Genomic DNA, 12,784 nt, shown 5'->3' with positions numbered 1-12,784 from the left:
TTTGGGATTATACTGAGCAACTTTTATTACGAGACCAACTAGGAAATCACGAAAAAAAATTTGACTTTTTCATACATTTTGGCCGGTCCATTTTCTATGGGAGGGTAAAATTTGTTTTTCGCGATTTCGTTATTGGTCCCATAGTAAAAGTTGCTCAGTATAATCCCAAAACCTTCTTGGTAACAGGAATGCACTTATTTTTAGGCCACCGTGTACATGTATAGATCATACACATCCCTTTTTGTTAATATATTTATTAGGGAATCGTAAATACTTTTGACGTAAAGTCTGATCTGCTACTTTTAATGCTAGTAGGTACCCTGTAATTATGTTGTCTGGCCATAATTTGACAAGCAAATATTATTTTTACCATGGTACCAGCCCAGCCCCGAAACATTGAATCATACATCGCTGTTTTCAGTAGAGAAGTTAATTGGTTTCGCAATACCGGGGTTCGTATTCTTATAGGCATAGGCTGTATTGCTAACACTCTAGAGATTGTCGAGATCGTCGTCGAGGGGACAGTATCGATTAATCTACTCCTTTAAGAGACTTTTGCGCGGTCCGTCACCATCAGATTCATTAATTGCAGGACCGAGGAGGACCTGACAAATAAATAGATAGGTACTAGGTAGATAGATAGAAGAAGTAGGTAGGTAGGTAGGTAGGTAGGTAGATAGTTAGAAGGGGGAGGCCTATGTTCAGCAGTGGACGTCTTATGGCTGAGATGATGATGATGATGATGACATAGATAGAAAGATAGATAATTTCTTTATTCATACCCACAACATACACGGCATTGAAAAGTACAAGATAAGAACAGGTGCTAGTTCGAACTTTTTGTTTCTCATGCGCGTTGAAAGTTGTGAAGTAAATTGTTTTAATTCAAGAACTGGCTTGCCTTTTTATGTATTTTCTCAAGAGGCAGTAAGAGCATCTTCTACCAGAGCACTTGGAGTGAAATGTGATACGTCACGCGACACTGAATGCCCCTTCATGTATTCTTAGGGTTCCGTCCTAAAAAGGTAAAAATAAACCCTTATGGTGTGCCTCTGTCCGTCCGTCTGTCACATCGCCAATATGTAGTTGCCAGAAGATATAATTAAATGTTTAAGCAAGCTTAAACAAATTAGTACCGTATTTTCGGTCTAACTAAACATCTTGGCCCTTATTCATAAAATATGGTAAGGTAATCGCCTGCCAAGCGTGGCGATTATGGCATTCACCCCTCCATAAGGGGGAGGCCTATGTTCAGCAGTGGACGTCTTATGGCTGAAATGATGATGATGATGATGATGATGATGATGATGATGATGATGATAAGGTACTAATTTAAGTATTTTCTTATAGTTCAATGTTTAATGTCATTCTTACGCAAGAAAGGGAGAAATTCGTCTGTATTAATCAGACTTAATTTCTATCTTTTATAAATCTTGATAAAAGGTAGAGTTAAAAGCATATTTCTAAATCCAGTCTTAAATTGAAATTTTACTTCGGAATTATTATACTTTATGGTAGAGAAGGTCAGTCTTTAAACAGCACAAACATAAAAACACAATGGCGCTGTTTATGGGAGATTGGACACACCGAGCCGCTCTTAATACCCACGTTTAACGAACCTCCTGTTACATTATCCATAAAAACCATTCTGTCTTATCGGAATTTGACACATCCGTCGTATATCTACAAGTACGTATCGCATTGTAATTAGTTACATTTTTTTTTGGGTTTTGACAGGAGAGTTAAGGTAAATTGATTACATACACAGTTACATAGAACAACAGTAATAAAGGTAGATCTTCTTCCTCGCGTTATCCCGGCATTCTGCCACGGCTCATGGGAGCCTGGGGTCCGCTTGACAACTAATCCCATGATTTGACGTAGGCACCAGTTTTACGAAAGCGACTGCCATCTGACCTTCCAACCCAGAGGGTAAACTAGGCCTTATTGGGATTAGTCCGGTTTCCTCACGATGTTTTCCTTCACCGAAAAGCGACTGGTAAATATCAAATGATATTTCGTACATAAGTTCCGAAAAACTCATTGGTACGAGCCGGGGTTTGAACCCGCGACCTCCAGATTGCAAGTCGCACGCTCTTACCGCTAGGCCACCTACTGGAGTCAGTTACGGATCGCAGCCATATATGACCCAAAATTTTTTTATTAAGCTATGAGCTTCATCACATATGATCTCTGAGTAGGTAATTCTAAGCATTTCTAGCCTCGGAGGCGATAAGAAGCGTGCGTCTAGTCGAGGAGGGCGGAGTACAAAGATGGCCGCCACCCGTCATCATTCAAAAAATCTGTTCTGGTCTTGGTGGCTACTAGGGCAAGTTTGGTATCATTGGGCGTTTTTAGAATTAGAGTCCGTCACGTAATGGAATTCCACAACCCAAAAAAAAAATTTTTTTGACTAAAAATGGGTTGAATGAAATCTACTATTTATATATTTTATGAAAATGTTACTTTCTTTCTATATAAATTATTTATATTCCTAATAAATCACTTTAAACTGAATGACAGCGAATGTGACGATCCATTACGTTACAAGTTTTAGGCAGGTTTTAAGTGAAGATCGGAGTGTTTTAAGTGAACCAATTTTTATTTATTGAAATACATAACAATATTAATTTTCTAAAAACGAATAACAACTGCAATACTAAGTATTACAATAAAGTTATTTAAAGGAGTCTTCCCAATACGTCACATTTTTGTTTTAATTGTTGCTTTGCAATCATTTTGTTATAAAAAACGTAAGGTAAAGGTATTATAAAAAGTTGTTTTTAATAATTATCATATATTATTCTTGCAAATGAGATCGAAATCAGTATCAATTATCCTAAAAATTAATATAAATTCTAATAAAATCAATCACAGCCACAGTAGGACAAAGTGACGTTATGGACCATAATATCGCGTTTAGGAACTACATGAAGGGTTTACATGTGCGGAAAATAGCTACTTAATTTAATACCTACTTAATGTTGTACTAAATTAAATAATTTAGTAATTAATACCTATTATTACAGTTTAACTTAACAGATTTTGAAATTTCCTGCAGTAATTATGCTTTCGACTGCAGCAGTATTGCAGCACGATAATACTGCCGACTGCATTACTGCTACAACTAAATCAAAATAGATGTTGCTGCCCAGTTTTTTGACATTTGCAGTTAGCAGCATTGTCGTACTGCAATACTGCTGCAGTCGAAAGCATAACCTGCGCCTGCCAGCGTTTCTTAGGTCGAGCCGCCACTGGTGCTAAGTAATTACTAGTAGGTCGAGTAGTTAGAAGAATATAGCTAGAATAAAATTATTTGTGTGTTTTTAATATCACTCTACCTACTATATTTTGGCAACCTAAACTGACGGCATGTAAACCGTGCATTTTCATTCCATACGTCACGTTTTTTTGTTCCACTAATACATCACGTAACGTTTTGGATGTGACGTAGGCATGCCGGTTGGTTAATAAAGCGAAATAGCGGTCTGATCGTTTGAATTTTCTTAATTATAATTATTTGATATCATACAACACATAATAATCTAACGTAATTCATAAATATTTAGTCAATAATTGACTCCTTATCTTCAGTTTAATTCAGTTCGTTGTGGAAAACAAATTTCTGCACATCGTGACGCACAACCTGCACTAGCTTTTTTCGAGCCCAATTGCCTTGTAAAACCTAAACACCGGGTAATTATAGGAACATAATGTTACGATCATGTAAAAATCCGTATGATATTAGTAGATTTTTGCTACTAAGTTGGTAAAAACTCCGTGACGTTGGTGGAAATTTCCACTACGTCGATATTGAAGGACAACAATAAATTAAACTTTAATGCATATTTTTACTTTAGGTGCTAAAAAATAAGGTTTTTAATAGATTTTGGCTGGTACGATCTTATCACACAACAACCAGGTTCGGGCCTAGAAGGAGGCAGATATATAATATTTGAATCCAAAGTATGCAAAGTGTGCATGGGACACTCAAAAATCATCTACCTTTCTTCAGTTTTTGTACATTTTCTTTACTTTAAAGTACCATTTAATTAGTTTTTTTACCATAAATACTCAGATAATAAATCACTTTACAATTTTTGTATACATGTAGTACACTTTAAAACAGTATTTGACGGTAAAAAAAGTATACCAAAGTCGTAGGACAGCGATATTTTACCCAAATATTTTTTTCCGAAAACGCCCATTTTCGTATAAACCGAAGACGTGAAATTCATTGCTGATATTTGTTTTTTTCAGTTTCATAGTAATTTTGCAAGAAAAACGTAAAAAGATAAAAATTTGGGATGGAGGTTTTTGCTTTGAGAGCTAATAACTTTTGTATAGTGGCAAAAAGTATCATACAAAAAATACTATAGTAAAGCGCAATTCATGCAGCTTCTAAACATATACATGTTTAGTAATATCCTACTGCATCTAGATGGTGAAAAAATTATTAAATGACCGCAGCGCGGGTAGTTGGACTCTCGCTAGGCGGCGTTTATCTTACAAAATGGTCGAGTACGAGTATCTACGTAGGTAATGCTTACTTTGCTAGATTTTATGATGACGAATAAAATGCTTTCTGTATATTTAATGTCCGCAGTTTCCAGTAAACAGACATAATTCTGGTATAGGTTAAAAAAATACACACAGGTATCCCCATGTCTAAAGAGGAGGGCGGCTCGCTTAACAAATAAGATCATGTACAACCGCAATTTCAGGTTGGATTAGGTTAGGTTCGTTAGTTACCTTTTATCCCTCAGAGCAGAAAATAGAAGCCCCGCGAGGCGGGGCTTCGTTGGTTTGTCACCAAGTTATACTTGCATAACCTATATTAGTATGACAACTATACATAGCTGTTATGATTTCTAAATGTAAGCTCTCAGCATAATAGTTATTTGTTTTACAAGGGGGCAAAGTTGTTGTTTAACCGCTCGTGCTAATATTGATACCCGATCAAGCGAAAGATTTCAAAATTGAACCACGAGCGTAGTGAGTGGTTCGAAAAATGGAATCTTGAGCGTTGTAAGGGTTTCAAAGAACGAGGGTTAAACAAAATTTGCCGCCGAGTGAAACACAGAATTTTTCACCACACCAACCTGAAGCAAATATTAAATGTAAAATATGAGACAAAATCAAACCAAATCAAATCCAAATGAATGTTATGTGCAGGTTGAAGTTATTTATTAAAAACCGGGTAAGTGCAAGTCGGACTCGCGCACGAAGGGTTCCGTACCATAATGCAAAAAAAAACCAAAAAAAAAAAAAACGGTCACCCATCCAAGTACTGACCACTCCCGACGTTGCTTAACTTTGGTCAAAAATCACGTTTGTTGTATGGGAGCCCTATTTAAATCTTTGTTGTTATAGCGGCAACAGAAATACATCATCTGTGAAAATTTCAACTGTCTAGCTATCACGGTTCGTGAGATACAGCCTGGTGATAGACGGACGGACGGACAGCGAAGTCTTAGTAATAGGGTCCCGTTTTACCCTTTGGGTACGGAACCCTAAAAACAACAAGTAAGTACCTATAAAATTACTTAGAGTTATAGCATGAAAATTATCGTGAAAATAAATATTTTGCCTCTTCCTAAGTAGTACAATTTCTCTCATAAATAGTGTTTTAATATTATCAGCAAAAATAAGAGCGCTATTTTATTAGAATAATTTCATTTATAATAGTTATTTCTCGGACCCAATTTTGGACCCGGGTATATCCTTAAACTACGTTCAAAAGAGAGGTATGGGCACTGTGAATGTCATCTCGCTTTGTGTGGTAGGGCACAGCACAGCGGATGTCATTCCAGATCTATCCGAGCAGAGCCCAACTGGGGAAGTACGTACTTACCTCCACCTTACAGAAAACACCGGTCAAATAACACTAGGCCCCACTCAAATCGTTGCAAGTGCATTAAAATTAAATTGCATAAAATTATGTCTGTATGATGAATTATGTCTGGATGAAAGTATTTTATTCGTCATCATAAAATCTAGCAAAGTAAGCATACCTACGTAGATACTCGTACTCGATCATTTTGTAAGATAAACGACGGTCCGCAAGATAAACGAAAGTCCAACTACCCGCGCTGCGGTCATTTAATAATTTTTTCACCACCTTTTTGCAGTAGGATATTATTCAACGTGTATATGTTTAGAATCTGGATGAATTAAGCTTTATTATAGTATATTTTATATGATATTTTTGGCCACTATACAAAAGTTATTAGCTCTCAAAGCAAAAACCTCCATCCTAAATTTTCATCTTTTTACGTTTTTCTTGTAAAATTACTATGAAGCTGAAAAAAACAAATATCAGCAATGAATTCTACGTCTCCGGTTTATACAAAAATGATACCAAACTTGCCCTAGTAGCCACCAGGACCAGAACAGATTTTTTTGAATGATGACGGGTGACGGCCATCTTTGTACCCCCCTCCCCTTATTGCCTCCCAGGCTTGAAATGCTTAGAATTACTCAAAGATCATATGTGATGAAGCTCATAGCTTAATAAAAATTTTTTGGGTCAACTTCATAACTGACTCCGCTACTAGGAACAAATGCATCAAAGTGATGTGATTGCACGATAAGTGAGCTAAATACCTTGAAGAAACTTGTTGTTCAATCTTACAGCTGGCTGTTGAATTGAACATGCTATTGCTACAAAAAACAAGACCAATCTCAAAATATAGCTGTCAATATGACATGTTGCTATGCTCATGTGACCTCCACACTTTTTTGCAATAAGATAATGCCTTGATATGACACGATAATTAGGTACTTAATAGTTTGTCCAATTTGAGACATTAGACAAGTGTCGTGTCTTTATCAAGTTTTTTTATATGTATAAGATATTTTTTTTATAATGGACAAATAATATTAAAGCGTTGCGATAGCTGTAACAAAAGTTTTATTTAGTAAGTACGTGTTTTTATCTTTCTAATGATATAACATTAGAAAACCAAACATACGACATACCTGTAACAAAAGAAAGAATATTTGACTTTATCGACAGCCACGCATCCATAGAGTAGGAAATAGGAAAAATAATAAAGTATAAATACTTATTACTATGTACAGATGAAAATTCCTCATTTATTTACAAAATCATGAAACGCCTATATTTATGAATATATTTCCAATATTTCAGTATAATATTAGAATGAATTTAAAAGTGGAAAAACCACTGACCTGGCCAAAAAAAAATATGTCCAGAGGCCGTGAGTTCGGGTCTCGCCAGGACAGTGGTTTTTCCACTTTAAAATTTATTCTAAGCTTAATAATAACATCGTTCGTAGACTTTTCTGCTTGTTAAAAAATAAATATTTCATTATAATGTTTTTCTTCCTAATCAGAACGCCTAACTTTAGACAAAATCTTAATCTAACGTGAAACTCAGACATTATAAAGATGATAAAGTATATATAACATGCCATTCTCGCGATTTCCTGAAATGTTAACGTATATACATACCTATCATATCCTGTCACATCATAGGTAACCTTAATTGCGTGTGAAATTAAATTGATGTACCTAAACAAATTGAATAATTAGTACTAGAATTATAATTACATATGATATAAGCAGTTTATGTTAAAAATAAGCATAAATCCGCACTGAGTAATGTTCGGTACCAAGTTAAGACATTGTAATTATGATGTAAGCTCTCTACACAAGTACACACATTTCCAAATAATTATTTTCCTCATTAGAAGTTTAAGCATCGCTATTAACGTCCAATTCCTTTTTCATAACGGCCCAGTCACGCGTAAGCGAATTCGGGAAGTGCTCGCTACGGCAGGTGCGGGAAACGCAAAGACATAATATTGAAAAAGCGTGATTGGTAATTGGGTTACTAGGTACACGAGCTTTTGAAATACTGTACGTAATTCCGGTTGTATCCATCTCGACGAAATCAATTTATATGCTTTGTTTACCTACTTTATTGAATGTAGGTTAGTATGTATATGAATATTTACATGTAGGTATTTTATAAGTGTTCAATTATCCGTTTTAGGTTGTTTAATCGATACTCCGGATGGGGTTAACTTATTTATTACTTCTAATTTTAAGATATAATACAGAGTAATACATGTAATGTATTAATGTTATAATTTAATTTGATTTCAGACCAGGTCCATAAATATTAAAATAAGTAATTTTAATATTTATGGACCTGGTCTGAAATAAAGAATATTCATTAATTCACTAGGCAAGTATAACAGACTTCTTTCGTATTTATCTAACATAGGCCAATCCGAACGTACACTGACATCAGAATGATAATTATCTGAATCATTTTATTTAGTTATCATGCGCCTCGCGCATTACATCTACAAATAATTACGAGCTGTAGTTAGTAAAAGGTACCCAAATTCTCTAAAAATTTGATATATTTCAAGAGTTCTCTCGTTTACTATGAGATCCTATCCTATTTATCATATGCAGGCATTGACGTATTATATCTACATATTAATTATAGGTACGTCATATATACGTCAATGTATGCAGGTGCAATGTAGGTAGGTATTTGAGAAATCGGTAAACATTACACTCTTTTTTGTGTACCTACTCGTGTAAAAAGAAACCCTACGAATTCATAGCCTCCTCCTTTTTAATTCAGTTAACAAAAAAACCAAAACAAGCATTGTACTTTGTTCTTAGAAATTAAAACGAACTAGGGGAATTTTAATTATCAGTGAATAGTGTAGCCAAACACTTGTTACAGCCAGCTAGTCTCGAGTTCTTTTTTGCGCGTTAACTGGCGCTTGTGCAAGGCAATCTCGGGGATGCTGTCGGCAATAAATTTGCTTTAATTAAGTCGCTTGTTTATCTCCTAGAGACGTAAAAGATCAGCTGTTAGTGGAAAAAGTGGTCCGATTTCTGATTCAAATCAACTGTGAATTGGGATTATACCCGGTTAACGCGTATGTGTAAACGCTTGATGTTTCAGGCCGATTCATACCAAGTTTTATTTGATTAACCCACCCATTATTATGTCCTTTGGAGAGGTTTCGGCGTTGGGTTAATTAAACTACAGGGAACTTTTGTAATTACATTCTATCCGTCTGTTTGTAACATCCTGTGGGGTTAATTCATTAGAGAAATTGCGAAAATTCGCAGAAAATTTGCGGAAATCCAACTCGCATGCCTCTTGATCGAATCATCGCGCGTGGCATACATAAGGACAAATTATACCCTGGCCGAATTGTGGTATTTTCTATTGAGACAAATCTTTGTAATCGTATAATTCACTCGACACAAAATCGAAAATAGTACACAAGCTACTGCCTACTTCTGTGCCTAAGCCTAAGCTAATGCCTAAGCGTGCCTTGCCATCAGTATACCTAATAATATATTTTTTAAGTAGAAATGTACCTAAGTATCTATATTTAAAGTGATAATTTTACTTGATAAATAATGTGGCAGTGGTAAGAAAAGGTTTACACTTCAGAAAACGTTGTGATAGGTGAATGTGAACACTTCTCTAATAGGGTTTTAAGGGAAGGGACCGGCCGAGGCTCAAAACATTTATCTGCCAAACGGCTCGATCGGGATAAAAAAAGGAACCTTCTCAAGTGATCCGTTCATCAAGTGAGTGCCGGCCTTTGACCGCTGCTATGAAAGTGGGAGTCAAGGATCAAGAGTAGTTTTGCATATATAAATAGGTATGAAAATATATTTGATACCAAGCAATCAATTTGACAGAGTATCAATATAAATACTGTCAGTATACTTAAGTAGTAAAGTTTATGTTTTATTTTATTATTTCGGTTTAATTTGATACAAAAGTGGTCTCAAAGTATAATTTATTTACTTTGACATTAGTTTTTTTTTTCATTTTGTTTTTACAATTCTGTTTCGGTGTAATAAATAATACATAACTATAACGAGTTTAGATAGATTTAAAATGTTATTCGACAAGTACTTGTACCGAATCAGCTAATAAAACTACCTAAGTATAGCCAATCCCCTGTGCACTATCGTAGTGGGTAGGACAAACTGCAATATCACTTGTGACACAAACTTCATCAACTATGCACATGTTACGCATAAATAATCTCAAAGTTGAATGCATCCGTCGCCGCGCCCGGCTCCGTATCTCATCAAGTCAGCAGCCACAATTTCTATCAAAAACCTAGTCAAGCAGCGTTTACCACGCGAGTGCACCCTGACGAGACAAGTTCATGAATAGGTTTTACCTCCAGTAAAATATTAAAGGTGAGTAGATTGCGCCATGTCAGCCGAGATATGGGTACCCAACCTTAGAAAGCCAACGAAATAGAAAGAAAGCCAAAGAAAGGTGAAAACACCTTGTCAGTTTATTCAAGTTAAAGTGAGGTTCCCTTTTTTACATTACCTACTGGGAATAGTTTGCGATTAATTTGAATAGGTAATGATAACTATCATTGATTACAATTGCAGACTGTCTTATTCATTTACACTATTTACAGGCTCGCAACTAAACAAAAGTCCTATCTCATCAAGTCATCATGATCATTAAAATCAATATTTTAAAAAACAACAAACATGTCATGAATTAGATATGTAAAAAAAGATAAGAATTCTACCCACTTAATTTACTTTGTTGAGTGAACGTGGACGGAATTTTCATGTAAAATTCATAAGAGGAAAATTCACCAGTAACTTTCAGGTAGGTAAATTTTTTATGCTTACCTATTTAAAAAACAGTGTAGCACGTTTCGTTTTTTCTCAATGTTACTTCAACATCACTCAAGCCGTCTTCGCACTGGGATCACAAGACAAACATAGGCATTAACATCAACAAAGGCAAAAGTTCATTTTCCGTTGTTTATTCGAAAATCCCGCGTCGAATGTTAACGAGGCCACTGGGATAAAGTTGGGTGGATGACAACATTTCATAATTTAGTTTGGCACTAGAGTGTCGTGTCCAGAATTATTTACGTTACGAGTACGAGTGCCGGCGAGGCGACGGACGGCGGAGCGGGCGCGCTGCGCGGCGGCCGATATCAAGTGAGTGCCGTTGCCACGAGTGCTGGCCGCACTACACTTCGTCCGCCACGCCGCCCGTTCTGCCGGCGAACTTGCCAACCCACGCTCGCCTCCATTACTACCCATTTTTCCCGAAAATCCCTTGCCATTAATTAACAAAACTGAAACAGTCAAAACTGTAAAGTGCACTAGAGTTTTTAATCATTCTGAAAAGTTGATAGAAACCAAGTGACTGCTGTTGCATATCAGAGTACCTACGTCCACATTATGTATAATATATGTAGATCATACGATTAGTATTAGTTTCCCTGTAGTATTTATGCCAATTGACTTGTGTTATTGTAGCTTTAATTTATCCAAGTGAAAAATTGGTAGTTAGACCGAGTACTAAATAGATCTTCATCTTAACGATTTTCTAGTTCCACTTGGCAACTTGATCTCTTGATCTGCTGAAGGCATACTTAATTTTGCTCCATAAATACCTGTACCTGTCATATCCTAACTCGCCCAGGCTGGTGGAAAGCACAAGGGTTTTTTGACATTAGTTCGAGTTCCCTAAAACGTTATTCTTCACCGATGAACAACAAACGTACGTCGTAGCTCGAACAAACTCCACGGTAATTTTGACGTGAAATATGTAAATAAAAAAAGTACTAAAATTACTAACCTGTTTAACTACCGAGCAATAAAAGAATTAGAAAACATACAATTTTAGCACAGATTAAAAGAAAACAAAATTGTTTACTATACTTGGTCAAGCAGATCTTGTCAGTAGAAAAAGGCGGCAAATTTGAAAAATGTAGGCGCGAAGGGATAGCGTCTCATGAATTTCGCGCCTTTTTCTACTGACAAGATTTGCTTGACCATCTATAATAAGTAAAAACAGAAGACTAGGTAAATATGTACAAGTAAAAGAAACAAAGCATGCTGTCGTGACCGCTACTAAACATGTATGCGCCGTGACATTTAAAGTTCATTTTCGTATTTCCCACATACCTACTCGTCAGTTAATACCTAAGCTCTTATTTTAGACGATCATTTCATTAACGAGCGGATAAGTAGGTACACATATTTGCTACGAATTGTGATTCAAGTTTTACTTGAGCTCACAGTGGAAATAAAACATTATATGAATTAAGCAACTGCCCCGTCAACCCCAATTCCGAACAATGTAAGTTCCCTCAATCACCTCCAATCGACACCACCCCGCTGTCGGCAATCTCCGCCAAGTTTTAGTGCTGCCGACAACTTGCCCGGGCTTAGCGAGTTTACAACTGTTATCTAATTACCTTCACAGGATATTGTTCCCCGCGTCGATAATATGACTAAATTAATACGGAACTATGAAGATGAATTGTTGAAGTGGCCCTGAACCTTCAAGTATTAAAGGAGATTGGAATGCGCAATTAAATCTAGAGGTTGATAAGTAGTTTAACTCTCGGCTTCTATTTGTCACAGGCTCATAGGGTTGTGGTCTGCTGGAAGCTAACCTGTGCCATCAAATCACCGTCTGTAACTTTGTATTCTGTCCTACTCGTAATTTAAAATCTATTATATAGGTACCTACTTATACTATTACTTAAAACTAATAGTAGGGATATAACACTTTAAACTCTCGCGTTTTGTACATATATATATTTAATTCTACGGCTCTACGGGTGAAACGTTCATAGAATTACTTAAATAATAGTAGGGATACCTACTAAAAGACCCTACGAATTATGGAATATGAAGTTGAGGTCCAGTCGAGGATAAAATAGCTTTCAGTCAATTTTAAATATTAGGCGCTTCTACGTGAATTTCCAAT

The 12,784-nt window shown here is 36.0% G+C and overlaps 1 protein-coding gene across 1 annotated transcript in view; it reads right to left on the bottom strand.

The window, feature by feature from the left end:
* Positions 1–11,144, bottom strand: part of LOC134665243 (G-protein coupled receptor dmsr-1-like) — a 51,300-nt gene extending 40,156 nt beyond the window's left edge. The window contains exon 1 of the mRNA XM_063522129.1: positions 10,681–11,144. The gene's annotated coding sequence lies outside the window, so the exon portion shown is untranslated. The remainder of the gene's footprint in view (positions 1–10,680) is intronic.
* Positions 11,145–12,784: the final 1,640 nt, after the last annotated feature.

This window comes from Cydia fagiglandana, chromosome 6, assembly GCF_963556715.1.
Source record: "Cydia fagiglandana chromosome 6, ilCydFagi1.1, whole genome shotgun sequence".
In the NCBI taxonomy this organism is placed as follows: Eukaryota; Metazoa; Arthropoda; class Insecta; order Lepidoptera; family Tortricidae; genus Cydia; species Cydia fagiglandana.
Note: the sequence above shows the minus strand (reverse complement) of the source record. Positions and strands in the feature narration are given on the sequence as shown.